At 46.1% G+C, this 16412-nt stretch overlaps 1 pseudogene; it reads right to left on the bottom strand.

Annotated features, from left to right (window-relative positions):
• Positions 1-475: 475 nt before the first annotated feature.
• LOC116479836 (U2 spliceosomal RNA) lies at positions 476-549 on the bottom strand (annotated as a pseudogene).
• Between the last annotated feature and the right edge of the window lie 15863 nt (positions 550-16412).

Genomic DNA, 16412 nt, shown 5'->3' with positions numbered 1-16412 from the left:
CATCAATTAGAGAATTCAAATTTGCAATTACTAACAGGGTTGCAGTTAGTATTCTTGAGCATGTGTATTTTTGTATATTTAGACATTTACAATCAGGACAAATTCCTAGAATTAGGATTGCTGATTTAAATAGGTAGCATGTTAGACATTGACAAATTCTCTGCTAGGCAGCCTCCAAATTGGCCTCCAGTCTCTGCTTCCTGGTATTTGAGGACTACCCATGTGTAATCCTCTGTCCCCTGATTGATGTGTGTAACCACCAGAATATGGCAGAAGTTCTGGTAAGCCAGTTCTGAAATTAGGTTATGAAAGCCCACACATACCTGGAGCCCCAGTATTAAAAACAATTTTAAAAAAGAGCAACTCATGCTTCCTGATGTCAAAAGTTACTATAAAACTACAGAAATCAGGCTGGGCATGGTGGCTCCTGCCTGTAATCCCAGCACTTTGGGAGGCCGAGGAGGGCAGATCAAAAAAAATGTGTTCATAAAAAAATGAACACAATTTTTTTTTTTACACTTGATCTTAGCCAAAAGGCCGAGAAGCGATCACAATTTTTTTTTTTTTAGTTCACATGATAAGTCTTCGATAAATTAATTGGTTTTAAAGTTGCTGATAAAATTAGATATGTCTTCAAAATTGTCATCGTATATTTTTGTCTGGGTTTACTGGTCTGACTGTTATGTCTGTCTCTATTAGATATTTTAAGTTGATGAAGCTAAACCCAATCTAAAACAATGATCTTTGTGCAATTCTTTTATAAGTGAGATTTAATATTTTTGATTTAATAACAATAGCTATATCTTCTGGGTTATTGACAGAATAACCATGTATTTAGTGTAAGGTTTGAACTTTGGTAAACAATATTAACAGTATACAAAATTGGTTAATAAAAAATAATTTAAAACAATGACTGGGTGTGTCAAATCTTAATTTTAATAAGTAATCTAGGTATAATTAGAAATTAAAGTTGGCAACTGTAAATGGAATGTTTATAAATAAACTTTTCATGTAATTTAAAATCTTAAATTAAATAATACTCATTAAGTATTTGAGTCATATCCAAATAAGATATAAAGCAAACAAATTACTGAAAAATAAGTTCATTCTTGGCTTCTTAAAATTTCTTTCTTTTTTTTTTGAGATGGAGTTTCACTCATCACCCAGCTGGAGTGCAATGGCGTAATCTCAGCTAACTGCAACCTCTGCCTCCCATGTTCAAGCAATTCTGCCTTACCCTCCCAAGTAGCTGGGTTTACAGGTGCCTGGAACCACGACAGGCTAATTTTTGTATTATTAGTAGAGATGGGGTTTCACCATGTTGGCCAGGCTGGTCTTGAATTGCTGACCTCAGGTGATCCACCTGCCTTTGCCTCTCAAAGTGCTGGGATTACAGGCATGAGCCACCGTGCCCAGCTGGCTTCTTAAAATTTCTAAAAAGACTAGATATATTTTGGTCTATTACTCAAAATACAAATTTAGGAAAAAGTAATTTTTGTATGAGAATCTTATGTGGTAAATTTTTGTCCTAAGGGAAAATGATTGGTTGTACCAATATAAAAGGAGAAAACTGTAAGTCTAAGGCTGAAGGTTTAAGAAAATGATTAAACATCTAAACAATTTGAGTAGGATTTATGAAAGATAGGCCTTATGGACGGTTTATTGTATGATTGTGTTGGCTAGGATTGAAAGGAAATTGTACATAGGTGTTTTTTTTTTTTCCTAAAAATTAAACAGTGGTGTTGGGTGCACTAATATAGGACCAGAATCTGGTCCTCTATATTGAAAACAGGAAGGTTTTTTTTTTTTTTGACATATTTATCTGCACTTAATAAATTTGCAAGACGTTTTGTTTGTTCATTCTAAAATCTATTAGTAGCCGTCTTCTAAACTCTAGTTTCTATTTCTGCCACATTTTTTCCTGAGATCGATTTAATTTCTGTAGTTTTCAGGTTTTAAATGCTGTCCTCGTCATTTAAAACAGTAATTTTATTTATTGAGGTGGAATTTCATACAGTTAAAAAAAATCTGTAGAGATGATGATGTGGTTGGGTTATGTGTCCCCACCCAAATCTCATGTTCAGCTGTAATTCCCAATGTTACAGGTAGGTCCTGGTGGGAGGTGACTTGATCATGGAGGGGGTGGATTTCTCATGAGTGATTTAGCACTACCTGCCTTGGTACTGTCCTCGTGATAGATAGTGAGTTCTTGTCACTCGATTTGGTCGTTTAAAGGTGTGTAGCACCTCCCCCTCTCTCCTGCTCCTGCTTTGGCCATGTGACATGCCTGCTTGTCTGCATTCTGCTATGATTGTAAGTTTCCTGAGGCCTCCCCAGAAGCCCAGCAGAAAGCAGATGCCAGCAACATGCTTCCTGTCCAGCCTGAAGAACTGTGAGCCAATTAAACCTTTTTTCTTTATAAATTACCCACTGTTAGTTATTTCTTTATAGCAATGTGAGAACAGACTAATATAGATGGCGCCTTGCTATGTTGCCCAGGTTGGTCTCAAACTCCTGGCCTTAAGTTACTCTCCTGCCTCATCCTTCCGAAGTGCTGAGATTACAGGAATGAGCCACCAAAAACAAAACCAGCCAATTTGTTGAGGTAGAGTTTTGGTTTTCAGATTTCTCATTTCATGTCTCAGAGGCTCAACTTTACTTGCATCTCAATGTATGTCATTTGCAGGTCATACATCATTGCCTTTTTTTTTTCACATTGAGAAGGCCTGGGATGATGACTGTCTCCAACTTTTTTGTCTGCTCCTGTAAGTTTTTTCTTTGGTTCTAAATCGGCTATTATGGCCTGACACTGAAATATTTATCATGAAGGCCTAGAAAAGCAATGTGTTTCCTCTGTGTAACTTGATTCTGTACTCTTGGCTTTTCATGATGTACCTAAATTTTTACACTCATAGCCTTGGACATATTCCTAAATAAATCCAAGCACACTTTTCATCAGGTTCAACTTCCAGGTTATTTTTTATTTTATTTTTTGAGATGGATTCTTGCACTGTCACCCAGGCTGGAGTTCAGTGGCGCAATCTCAGCTCACTGCAACCTCTGCCTCCTGGGATCAAGTGATTCTCTGCCTCAGCCTCCTTGGTAGCTGGATCTACAGGTGTGTGCCACCACCCCTGGCTAATTTTTGTGTTTTTTAGTAGAGAAGGGGTTTCACCATGTTGGCCAGGCTGGTCTGGAACTCCAGCCCAAGTGATCCACTTGCCTCGGCCTCCCAAGTGCTGGGATTACAGGTGTGAGCCACCATGCCTGGCCAACTTCCAGGTTATCTAAATGCGCTTCGCATAAGGAGAAATAATCACAATGTAGAAGGTTTTTCTTTACCTTTTTGGTAGCTGGTCTAAGAAAGGTTTTACAAGAAATTATCGAGATAATTTCCTGTGTTGCCTTTATTAAGTTTTTTATCACTTAAAAAAAAAAAACCTGGTTGGTTGGGCATGGTGTTTCATGCCTGAATCCCAGCACTTTGAGAGGCTGAGGTGGGAGGATCGCTTGAGTTCAGGAGTTCGAAACCAGCCTGGGCAACATGATGAAAGCCCATCTCTAAAAAAAAAAAAGAGACACACATACAAAAATTAGCTGGGTGTGGTAATGCGTGCCTGTAGTCTCAACTACTCGGGAGGCTGAGGTGGGAAGATCACTTAGGCCTGGGAGATCAAGGCTGCAGTGAGCTTTTGTGCTGCTGCACTCGAGCCTGGGCAACTGTGTGAGATGCTGTCCCACATCTACCCCCGAAATAAATAAAAAGAAACAACAAAAAACCCTGGGCTTTAAAAGGATTCATTTTTTCCCAGTAACTCTATACTCCTACTAATGACTTTTGATTAGCACTGTATTTACATGGATTACTAACAAGTGAACTGTTATCTTGTTTTAATCAAATGTTTTGAGCCTTTTAACATCTTTGACAAACTTCCCCAAATTCAAATTCTTTTTATTTTATTTTATTTATTATTTTTTTGAGACGGAGTCTCACTCTGTCTCCCAGGCTGGAGTGCAACGGCACGATCTTGGCTCATTGCAACTTCTGCTTCCTGGGTTCAAGCAATTCTCCTGCCTCAGCCTCCCGAGTAGCTGGGATTACAGGTGTGCGCTAAGATGCCTGGCTAATTTTTGTATTATTAGTAGAGGTGGGGTTTCACCATGTTGGTCAGTTTTGTCTTGAACTCCCGACCTCAGTTGATCCTCCTGCCTCGGCCTCCCAAAGTGTTGGGATTACAGGTGTGAGCCACCACACCTGGCCTTCTTTTTTATTTTTTTTTGAGATGGAGTCATGCGCTGTTGCTGAGACTGGAGTGCAATGTCATGATCTCAGCTCACTGCAACCTCCACCTCCCAGGTTCAAGCAATTCTCCTACCTCAGCCTCCCGAGTAGCTGGGATTACAGGCACCCACCACCATGTCCAGCTAATTTTTGTATTTTTTCTAGAGATGAGATTTCATCATGTTGATCAGGCTGGTCTCAAACTCCTGACCTCAGTTGATCTACCTGCCTTAGCCTCCCAAAGTGCTGGGATTACAGGCATGAGCCACCACGCCTGGCTTGTTTTTATGACTTTTATTCAAAAGATTGTTCTTCACTCAAATGTTTTGTTTTCTTTGGAATTAAGGGACTGTTCTATGTTAACTTACCTCTAATATACCTCTGTTTGATAAAGTATATTTTTTGAGCCAGGGTCTCGCTCCATCACCCAGACTGGAGTGCACTCATGCTGCTGTAGGACAAGAAAGCTTCAAATTGGGACTTAGCCCATGAGGGTTTTTGGCTTTGGCCAGGAAATAATTCAGGGGGAGCTGGTGGTAGAAGAAAGAAGCTTTATCGAAGAAGCAGTGTTTCAGCTCTGGTGGTGGTACAGCTTTGTGACTACTCCTATGGGAAACCTCATAGGCAGTGTGCTGAGAGTAGCAGCTCAGGGCAGTTTTGCAGTCATATTTATACCTACTTTTAATTACATGTAGATTAAGGGGCAGTTTATGCAGAAATTTGTAGGAAAATGGTGGTAACTTTGGTCATCAGGTTGTTGCCATGGAAAGGGGTGGTAACTCCTGGGTGTTGCCATGACAATGGTAAACTGACATGGCTCACTGGTGGTCATGTCTTATGGAAAGCTGCTTCTGCCCCATCCCTGTTTTAGCTAGTCCTCAGTTTTGTCCAGGTCTGAGCCCCACCTCTGGAGTCAAATTCTTCCTCCTATCTCAGTGTGATCACTGCTCACTGCAGCTTCAGCCTGCTGGGCTCAGGCAATCCTCCTACCTCAGCCTCCTGAGTAGCTGGAACTACAGACATGCACCACTGTGCCTGGCTAATGTTTAATGCCTGCCCCAGCTGCCTGGCTTCTCCCTGCTGTCCATGCCCCCTCCTATCTTGGAGCAAAGTCAGGCCAAGCCGGGTCACCATGAACAGCAGGATAGACATGAGAGAGTCCTGGGGGAAAGTGGTAGGTCCCTGGTAAGTTTCCTCCTTCTGGCCAGGGAGGGCCTGAAGGCTGGTGGCTGGGCTGCCAGTCCCATGAACTGGAGTGGTAATTGGTGCCTTTTCCAGGCCCGTCCATGGCCACCCATGGGCCAATTGGCATGCACCTCCTGCCCTCTGAGGCTCACAAAATGCTCCTGGCTCAGCCAGAGCTGAGCAGATGGTGCCACTAGCAGAAGAGAGGAGCTAGTGTCTCTGCTGAGACCCTCAGAGACCTGCAGAGACCACAGAACAACTTGTCTGAGGAGAGGAGCTACCCTCTCTAGGGCCTCCTCTCTGCTGAGAGCTGAACACTCGACGAATGACCTGCCTGCCCACAGAGGGGAGCTACTCACTGTGGGTCTCCTCTGAGCTGTTTTTTTTTTTTTTTTTCTGGAGACAGAGTTTTGCTCTTGTTGCCTAGGCTAGAGTGCAATGGCACAATCTCAGCTCACCACAACCTCTGCCTCTTGGGTTCAAGTGATTCTCCTGCCTCAGCCTCCCAGGTAGCTGGGATGAGAGGCATGTGCTACCATGCCTGGCCAATTTTATATTTTTAGTAGAGATGGGGTTTCTCCATGTTGGTCAGGCTGGTCTTGAACTCTCAACCTCAGGTGATCCGCACACCTCAGCCTCCCAAAGTGCTGGGATTACAGGTGTAGGCCACCGTACCCAGCTCCTCTGAGCTGCTCTAACACTAAATAAAGCTCTTCTTCTTCTTCTTCAACTTGGGTGAAGGTGCCACTAGCAACAGAGGATTTCCAGGGGAAGATAATTGACACCTCAAAGATCCCATAACAGTAATAGTCAACAAACATTGGCTACCCTTATATTTTTACAACTAAATATTAAAATTTGATATAAAACCATTGGAATCAAAGGAATATAATAAGATTGGTATGAGTAAATCTATGAATGGCACAGAAGGATCTAGAAGCTGATACAGGTATATATAAGAATTACTGTTAAAAAGGTGGATACAATTATGTGTCCATAATAATTCAAAAGTTTAATGTCATAAAATTAGGAGTAACAAAGTTTTAAAAACTTTAAGAATACAACTATTATGTATCCATAATTATAAAAAAACTTTTTTTTGAGATGGAGTCTCTCTCTGTCACCCAGGCTGGAGTACAGTGGTGCAATATTGGCTTGCTGCAACTTCTGCCTCCCGGGTTCAAGCAATTCTCCTGCCTCAGCCTCCCGAGTAGCTGGGATTACAGGTGCGTGCAACCACGCCCAGCTAATTTTTGTATATTTAGTAGAGACAGGGTTTCACCATGTTGGTCATGCTGGTCTTGAACTCATGACCTTGTGATCTGCCCACCTCAACCTCCCAAAGTGCTGGGATTACAGGCTTGAGCCACTGCACCCGGCCCAATTAAAAAAAAAATTAATGAGGTAGAATTTCATACCAGCAGGTCAAATGTAGTGCATTAGTCTGTTCTTGCACTGCTCTAATTATAAAGAAATGTATAAATAGAACAGGTTTAATTCCACAGGCTGTACAAGAAGCATGGCTGGGAGGCCTCAGGAAACTTTCAATCATGGTGGAAGGTGAAGGAGAAGCAGGCAGGACTTCACATGCTGGAGCAGGAGAGAGAGAGCAAAGCGGGAGGTGCTACACGCTTTTAAACAACCAGTTCTCCTGAGAACCCTATCACGAGACAGTGCTAGGGGGATGGTGATAAACCATTAGAAACCACCCCCATGATCCAGTCACCTCCTACCAGGCCCCACTTCCAACATTGAGGATTACATTTGGGTGGGGACCCAGAGCCAAACCATATCAGGCAGTTTCTCTCAGTAAGTGGTGCTACAAAAATTGTCCCTCTTTTTGGATGAGATAAAATTGGATCCACTACTCCACACCACATGCCCAAATACATTCCATTAAATATATACACACACACACACACACACACACACACACATATGTGATCTGCTCACTTTGGCCTCTCAAAGTGCTGGGATTACAGGTGTGAGCCCCTGCACCCTAACAAAAGATATAAATTTTTAAAGTAATGCATTTCAAATGAAAAGATCAAAATCTCTGTCATCTAGAGTTTGAAAAGACTTTTTAGGCCAGGTGTGGTGGCTCATGCCTGTAATCCCAGCACTTTGGGAGGCGAAGGTGGGCAGATCACTTGAGGTCAGGAGTGTTACATGCGTCCGTGTGAAGAGACCGCCAACAAGCTTTGTGTGAGCAACAAGACTGTTTATTCACTTGGGTGCAAGTGGGCTGAGTCCGAGAAAGGAGTCAGCAAAGGGAGATAGGGGTGGGGCAGTTTTATAGGATTTGGGTAGGTAGTGGAAAGTTACAGTTAAAGGTGGTTATCATTTGTGGGAAGGGGCAGGGGTCTCAAAGTGCTAGGTGGGGAGCTCCTGAGACTCATTGTCCAGGAGAAGAATGTCACAAGGTCAAGAGATCAGTTGGGGTGGGGTAGGAACAAATCACAATGGTGGAATGTCATCAATTAAGGCAGGAACTGGTTGTTTCACTTCTTTTGTGGTTCTTCAGTTGCTCCAGGACATCTGGATATATACGTGCAGGTCACATGGGTTATGATGGCTTAGCTTGGGCTTGGAGGCCTGACATTCCTGTCTTCTTATATCAGAAAAACAAAATAGTGGTGAAGTGTTGGGAGGGCGGTGAAAATTTTGGGGGAGCTATGGAGAGATAATGGGCAATGTTTCTCAAGGCTGCTTCAAGCAGGATTAGGGGCAGCATGGGAACCCAGAGTGGGAGAGATTAAACTGAAGAAAGATTTTGAGATAAGGGGTGATATTGTGGGGTTGTTAAAAGGAGTATTTGCTGTATAGAATGATTGGTGATGGCCTGGATGTGGTTTTGTATGAATTGAGAAACTAACGGAACACACAAGGTCTGAATAAGAGAAGGAGAAAAACAGGTATTAGAGGACTAAGAATTGAGAGAAGCCAGGACATCCTATTAGAAAGTGCCCAGGGAGGTCCAGCATAATTGTGTGCCTGGTTGGTGCGTTTTTTGGGCTCTACCTTTGAGTTTTTTTATGTAGTCTTATTCAGGGCACACTGATTCAGGTAAAAACAACATTCTTCTTTTAGAAATATGCAGAGTCCTCCTTTTTCAGCAGTGAGTAGGTGGCGGCCTCTTTCTGTCTTCTTATGTTAATAAGAAAACAAAACAGTAGTGAAGTGTTGGTGTCCTGAGGGGAACAGGAAGCTGTTAGTCCCATTTGCAAATTGATTTTTTGGAATAAGGAAAACTAATGTACATGTGCCTGTCCAATTAATAGGTAGACACACGTAGGTGGAGGAGTCACAGAGGAAAAAGAGACCTTGTGTAAGGCAAAATTGGAAATATAAAGTGAAAAGATGAGAGGGAGCACCAAAAGAGGTGTCTTGCACCCAGACTCCTAGGGATCCAGCTATGTCTGGAATTGGTGGGTTCTTAGTCTCACTGACTTCAAGAATGAAGCCACAGACCCTCATGGTGAGTGTTACAATTCTTAAAGGTGGTGTGTCTGGAGTTTATTCCTTCTGATGTTCGGACGTGTTCAGAGTTTCTTCTTTCTGGTGGGCTCGTTGTCTCGCTGGCTTCAGGAGTGAAGCTGCAGACCTTCGCAGTGAGTGTTACAGCTCTTAAGGTGGTGAGTCTGGAGTCGTTCATTCCTCCTGTCTGGAGTTGTTCATTCCTTCTGGTGGGTTCATGGTCTTGCTGGCCTCAGGAGTAAAGCTGCAGACCTTCACGGTGAGTGTTACAGCTCATAAAGGCAGTGCAGACCCAAAGAGTGAGCAGCAGCAAGATTTATTGCAAAGAGTGAAAGAACAAAGCTTCCACAGTGTAGAAGAGGACATGAGCAGGTTGCTGCTGCTGGCTCGGGCAGCCTGCTTTTATTCCCTTATCTGGCCCCACCCACATCCTGCTGATTGGTGCATTTTACAGAGAGCTGATTGGTCCATTTCACAGAGAGCTCATTGGTCTGTTTTACAGAGAGCTGATTGGTCTGTTTTGACAGGGTGCTGACTTGTGCATTTACAATCCCTAAGCTAGACACAGAGTGCTGATTGGTGCATTTACAATCCTCTAGCTAGACATAAAAGTTCTCCAAGTCCTCACCAGATTAGCTATATACAGAGTGCTGATTGGTGTGTTTACAAATCTTGAGCTAGACACAGGGTGCTGATTGGTGCATTTACAAACCTTGAGCTAGACACAGAGTGCTGATTGGTGTATTTACAATCCTTTAGCTAGACATAAAGTTTCTCCAAGTCCCCATCAGATTAGCTAGACACAGAGCACTGATTGGTGCATTTACAATCCTCTAGCTAGACATAAAAGTTCTCCAAGTCCCAACCCGACACAGGAGCCCAGCTGGCTTTGCCTAGTGGATCGCATGCCACAGCCATGGGCAGAGCTGCCCACCAGTCCCATGCTGCATCTGCGCTCCGCAGCCCTTGGGTGGTCAATGGGATCAGGCACAACAGAGCAGGGGGCAGCACCCATTGGGGAAGCTTGGGCCGTGTGGCAGCCCACCACAGGGGGGCTCAGGCATGGCGGGCTGCAGGTCCTGAGCCCTGCCCTGTGGGGAGGTGGTTGAGGCCTGGCAAGAATTCGAGCACAGTGCGGGTGGGCCGGCAGTGCTGGGGGATCCTGCGCACCCTCTGCAGCTGCTGGCCCAGGTGCTAAGCCCCTCACTGCCTGGGGCTGGTGGTGCCAGCCGGCCACTCTGAATGCGGGGCCCACCTGGAACTCATGCTGGCCCGCGAGTGCCAAGCGCAACCCTGGTTCCCACCCGTGCCTCTCCCTCCACACCTCCCTGCAAGCAGAGGGAGCTGGCTGCAGCCTCAGCCAGCCCAGAGAGGGGCTCCCACAGTGCAGTGGTGGGTGGAAGGGCTCCTCAAGTGTGGCCAGAGTGGACGCCAAGGCTGAGGAGGTGCTGGGAGCAAGTGAGGGCTGCCAGCACCTTGTCACCTTTCACAGCAAGGGCAGCATCCATTAGAGGTTGTAATGGAGATTGATAGGGCAACTGGGTAGAGGGGGAGGTTCAACATTCATGGTGTATTAGAAAGTTTAGAGTCTACAAGCAACCTTTCATTGCTATTCATGGGGTTGGGTATAAGTAAACAAGAAGGGGGGCTGGGAGGAGTGTCTGAAGAACAAGGAGAAGGTAGCCAAGGATGGAGTGAAGTGCAGGACAAATATCTTCCTGAGTAATAGTAACTGCTAATGTTTTTAAGTTTGCCAGTATTGATAGAGGGCTTATCTGTAATGTGGTGCTAAAAAGCCCCAATGGTTTTGGTAATATGTGTAGTTGGGCTTTGGAGATGAAGAGTGAAGAAGCATAGAGAAGGTGAAAGTTTACCTAGGGGAATTCCAGTGGGTCTTTGCCGAGAGATGCACAAAGGAGTGACAACAGGGATAGTAGTTTATGTTGTGAGGGGTTCAAATATGGGCGGAGTAGAATTGATATAAGGATAAAGGCTGTTGTTTTTTTATTTTTTGAGCCGGAGTCTCACTCTGTCACCCAGGCTGGAGTGCAGTGGCACGATCTCAGCTCACTGCAAGCTCTACCTCCCAGATTCCCGTGATTCTCCTTCTTCAGCCTCCTGAGTAGCTGGGACTACAGGCGCCTGCAACCATGCCTGGCTAATTTTTTGTATTTTTAGTAGAGAAGGGTTTCACCATGTTAGCCAGGATGGTCTCAATCAAGGATAAAGGTTTTTTAAGTAGATGCGGAGAAGAGCATCAGCTTGCTGATATGAAATGTCTGAGGTTTTGCTAGACCTGTCTAGAAAGTAAAGAAGTTCTTCAGAAGGGTAAAGATGAGGGCTGTTAAAGGAGGTTCGGAGATGTAGGGAGACAGGAGATGTTGCCCAGTCGGTATGTAAGGTGGGGACAGCTGTGTAAGAGCAGGAAAAAAGGGAAATGCAAAGCCAGCAATTGTTCACTAAGGAGGGATTAGAAAGAGTGAGGAGGGAGTGAGCGAGATTGATAGTATGTTGGAGGTAATTGGGGGGTAGAGGATGGCAGGAGAACGGGAATGAGGGAAAGTAAAGAAAGGGACTTCATCAGGGTAAAAGAATCGGAGTGTGCCTTGCCAGCAAAGGTCACCTATCCACTCCAAGTGGGAGTTAAGAGTGGTGGTTAGGGGCTGAGACCAGGAGATATCAGCTATGATGGTTTGGAGAAAAAGTGTAAACTGGCAGTGTAGACAAGGGCAGGACATTTATGGGTAGGTGAGAACGAAGAGTAGGAGTATGACTAGACAGAAGATAGCAGGGATGAAAAGTTTTGGGGTGCAGTCCAAGTAGTGGGGGTGACTGTGTGAAGCCCTGTTGTAAAGATCAGGGTAAGGAAGAATAGACCTAACAAAATGAAAGGGTGTATTAGGCTCATAAGTGTTACTACTGTTCTTCAGAAATGCGGGTGAGTTTAAGGGAAGTAGGGGTGAGTACTTGCAACTTCCAAGAGGAAGAGGAGAGATCAGGCTGGCTGTCTGATGGGCACAGCTTTATCCTGGAACGGTGAACCCAATGGGCAGGGTCCTGCCGATGCACGGCCATTGGAGTACTATAGATGACTAAGTGGGGTCCAGTCCACCGAGGTTGTAGGGTTTGAGAGGTCAGATTCTTAACAAGAACCGATTGTCCAGCTAGGGTGTCCTCATATGGCTGGGAATCTGGAGTAGGCAAAAGAAGATTAGCAGCCTGGCGAATTTCCTGTCTAGCCTGCTGGAGGACTGGAAGATAGTCCCCCAGAGGGCTGGTGTCTGGAATGAGGTTGGGGCCCAGCAAGAAGGTATGTCCATATAAAAGTTCAAATGGACCATACCCTGTAGCATCCCGAGGACAGGCTCAAATTATGAGGAGGGCAGGTGGTAAAAATACTGTCCAGTCCTTTTTAAGTTGGAGGCTGAGTTTGGTGAGGTGTGTTTTTAAAAGACCATTATTCCTTTCTACCTTTCCAGAAGACTGAGGGCGGTAGGGGGCATGAAGTTTCCATTGAATGCCCAGGGCCTGAGAGACTGCTTGAGTGACTTGACTAATGAAGGCCGGTCTGTTGTCAGACTGTATAGAGGTAGTAAGGCTAAATTGAGAAATTATGTCTGACAGAAGGGAGGAGATGAGCACGCTGGCCTTCTCAGGACCTGAGAGAAAGGCCTCTACCCATCCAGTGAAAGTGTCTACCCAGACCAAGAGTATTTTAGTTTCCTGACTCAGGGCATGTGGATAAAGTCAATTTGCCAGTCCTGGGCAGGGGTGAACCCCTGAGCTTGATGTGTAGGAAAGGGAGGGGGCCTGAGAAATCCCTGAGGAGTGGTAGAATCGCAAATGAAACACTGAGAAGTGATTTCCTTGAGGATAGATTTCCATGATGGAAAGGAAATGAGAGGGTCTAAGAGGTAGGCTACTGGCTTGTAACCCACATGGAAGAGGTCATGAAAGGAAGATAGAATGAAATGAGGCTCTGAAGGTGGAAGGAGGAATTTCCCTTGATCCAAGAACTGTTTGTCTTGTGTGGGAAGAGATTGATAGGTGGAAGTTTCAGTGGGGGAGTAGGTGGGACTGATGAGAAGGAGAAAAACTGGCCATGAAGGACAGAAGTTGGAAGGCTAGCTGCTTCTTTAGCTACCTTATCAGCATAATTGTTGCCCTGAGCCATGGGATCTGATGTCCTTTGATGGCCCTTGCAGTGAATGACCCTAGCTTCCTTGGAAGTACGGCAGCTTTAAGAAGAGTTTTTATTGAGGAGGCATTAATGATGGAAGACCCTTGTGTAGTAAGGAAACCTCTTTCTGCCCATATAACAGGATGGTGGTGAAGGATATGGAAGGCATACTTGGAATCAGTATAGATATTGACATGTATTCCTTTTGCAAGAGTGAGGGCTCGAGTTAAGGCAATGAGTTCAGCTTGTTGAGAGGTAGTGGAAGGGGGCAGGGCCATAGCCTCAATGATAGATATGGAAGACACTATAGCATAGCCTGCCTTTGCTGGTGATTGGTGATTTGGCCTGGAAGAACTAACATCAATAAACCAAGTGTGGTCTGGGTGGGGAACAGGAAAGAGGGAAATATGGGGAAATGGGGAGATACAGTCATGGGGTTCAGATGTAGTATCAGGAATAAGATGAGAGGCCGGATTGAAGTCTGGGCCAGGAACAATGGTAACTTTGGGAAATTCAACAAATAGTACAGTTGAAGGAGCCAGGGGGCAGAAAGTATATGTGTCAAGTGTGAGGAAGAAAATAGATATTGAAAGTTATGGGAACTGTAGAGAGTAAGTGGAGAATAGCTTGTGGTTTTGAGGGCCTCTAAAAGTATTAAAGTGGTGGCAGCCACCACACGCAGACATGAGGGCCAGCCTAAAACAGGAAGGTCAAGTTGTTTGGACAGAAAAGCTACAAGGCGCGGTCCCAGCTCTTGTGTAAGAATTCCAGCCACACAGTCCTGTACATTGGCTGTGTATAATGAAAAGGGTTGGGATGAGTTAGGGACAGCTAGTGTAGGAGCAGCTTCTAGGGCTACTTTTAAGGAATGGAAAGAGGAGTGGGGAAAGGATTTATGATCTATGGGGCCAGCTAGGTTTTCTTGTGAGTTTATATAATGGTTTAGTCAGGATGGCAAAACCAGGTATCCAAATGCGAAAGCACCCAAGCATGCCTAGGAAGGAAAGGAGTTGTTGTTTTGTAGAAGGTGTCGGGGTTTGGGAGATTAGCCAGACATGATCAGCAGGGAAAGCACGTGTGTTTTTATGAAGAATTATGCCAAGATAAGTAAGGGATGAAGAAGAAATTTGGGCTTTCTAGGGGGATACGCGATATCCCTTTAAGAATAGATGTTGGAGGATCCGGAGGGTGTCCTGTTGGGAAGATTTGTAGAAGGGGCTATAAAGTAGGAGGTCACCAAAATATTGAATAAGGTGAAAAGCAGATGGATGGAAAGAAAGTAAGTCATGAGAAAGTGCTTTACTGAAGTAACGGGGGCTGTCCCTGAAGCCTCGAGGCAGTACAGCCCAGGTAAGTTGCTGAGACTGACGGGTGTCAGGGTCAGTCCAAGTGAAAGCGAAGAGAGCCTGGGATTAAGGGTGTAAAGGAATAGTAAAGAAAGCATCTTTGGCCGGGCGCGGTGGTTCATGCTTGTAATCCCAGCACTTTGGGAGGCCAAGGTGGGCAGATCACGAGGTCAGGAGATCGAGACCACAGTGAAACCCCGTCTCTACTAAAAAATACAAAAAATTAGCCAGGCGTGGTGGCGGGCGCCTGTAGTCCCAGCTACTCGGAGAGACTGAGGCAGGAGAATGGCATGAACCCGGGAGGCGGAGCTTGCAGTGAGCCGAGATTGGGCCACTGCACTCCAGCCTAGGTGACAGAGCGAGACTCCGTCTCAAAAAAAAAAAAAAAAGCATCTTTGAGATCCAGAACAGAATAATGGGTTGTGGAGGGAGGTATTGAGGATAGGAGAGTATATGGGTTTGGCACCATGAGGTGGATAGGCAAGACAATTTGGTTGATAAGGCAAAGATCCTGGACCAGCCTGTGAGACTTGTCCAGTTTTTGGACAGGTAGGATAGGAGAGTTGTAAGGAGAGTTTGTAGGCTTTAAAAGGTCATGCCGTAACAGGCAACTGATAACAGGCTTTAGTCCCCTCAAAGCCTGTTGTGGGATGGGATACTGGCATTAAGCAGGGTAAGGGTGATTAGGTTTTACCCCCGAGGGATTATAAGGGGTGCATGATTGGTTGCCTAAGAGGGAGTAGAGGTATCCCATACTTGTGGATTAAGGTAGTGAGACACAAGGGGAGGAGGCGAAGGAGGCTTTGAACTGGGGAAAAGGGCGGCAATGAGATGTGGCTATAGCCCGGGAATAGTCAGGGAAGCAGAGAATTTAGTTAAAATGTCTTGACCTAATAAGGGACCTGGGCAGGTGGGGATAACTAAAAAGGAGTGCGTAAAAGAATGTTGTCCGCCTGCCTGCCTGCTTTCCTTCCTTCCTTCCTTCCTTTCTCTTTCTTTCTTCTTTCTTTCTTATCTTTCTTTTTTTGTTGAGACGGTCTCCCTCTGTTGCCCAGGCTGGAGTGCAGTGGCATAATCTCGGCTCACTGCAACCTCCCTGCCTCGGGCTCCCATGATTCTCCTGCCTTGGCCTGCCGAATACCTGGGATTGCAGGCACACGCCACCACGCCTGGCTGGTTTTTGTGTTTTTGGTGGAGACGGGGTTTCACTGTGTTGGCCGGGCTGGTCTCCAACTCCTGACCTCGAATGATCTGCCTGCCTCGGCCTCCTGAAGTGCTGAGATTACAGACGGAGTCTCGCTCACTCAATGCTCAATGTTGCCCAGGCTGGAGTGCAGTGGCGTGATCTCAGCTCGCTGCAACCTCCACCTCCCAGCCGCCTGCCTTGGCCTCCCAAAGTGCTAAGATTACAGCCTCTGCCTGGCCGCCACCCCATCTAGGAAGTGAGGAGCGTCTCTGCCTGGCCGCCCATCGTCTGGGATGTGAGGAGCGCCTCTGCCTGGCCGCCCCATCTTGGAAGTGAGGAGCGCCTCTGCCCGGCCGCCACCCGGTCTAGGAAGTGAGGAGCATCTCTGCCTGGCCGCCCCATCTGGGAAGTGAGGAGCGCCTCTGCCCAACCGCCCATCGTCTGGGATGTGAGGAGCACCACTGCCCGGCTGCCCCATCTGGGAAGTGAGGAGCGCCTCTGCCCGGCTGCCCCGTCTGGGAAGTGAGGAACGCCTCTGCCGGGCCGCCACCCTGTCTAAGAAGTGAGGAGCGTCTCTGCCCAGCCGTCCCGTCTGGGAAGTGAGGAGCGCCTCTGCCTGGCCGCCCCATCTGGGAAGTGAGGAGCGCCTCTGCCCGGCCACCCATCGTCTGGGAAGTGAGGAGCGCCTCTGCCCGGCTGCCCCATCTGGGATGTGAGGAGTGCCTCTGCCCTGCCGCCCCGTCTGGGACATGAGGA

The sequence above is a fragment of the Hylobates moloch genome, unplaced genomic scaffold (assembly GCF_009828535.3).
Source record: "Hylobates moloch isolate HMO894 unplaced genomic scaffold, HMol_V3 SCAFFOLD_12, whole genome shotgun sequence".
Lineage (NCBI taxonomy): Eukaryota > Metazoa > Chordata > Mammalia > Primates > Hylobatidae > Hylobates > Hylobates moloch.
Note: the sequence above shows the minus strand (reverse complement) of the source record. Positions and strands in the feature narration are given on the sequence as shown.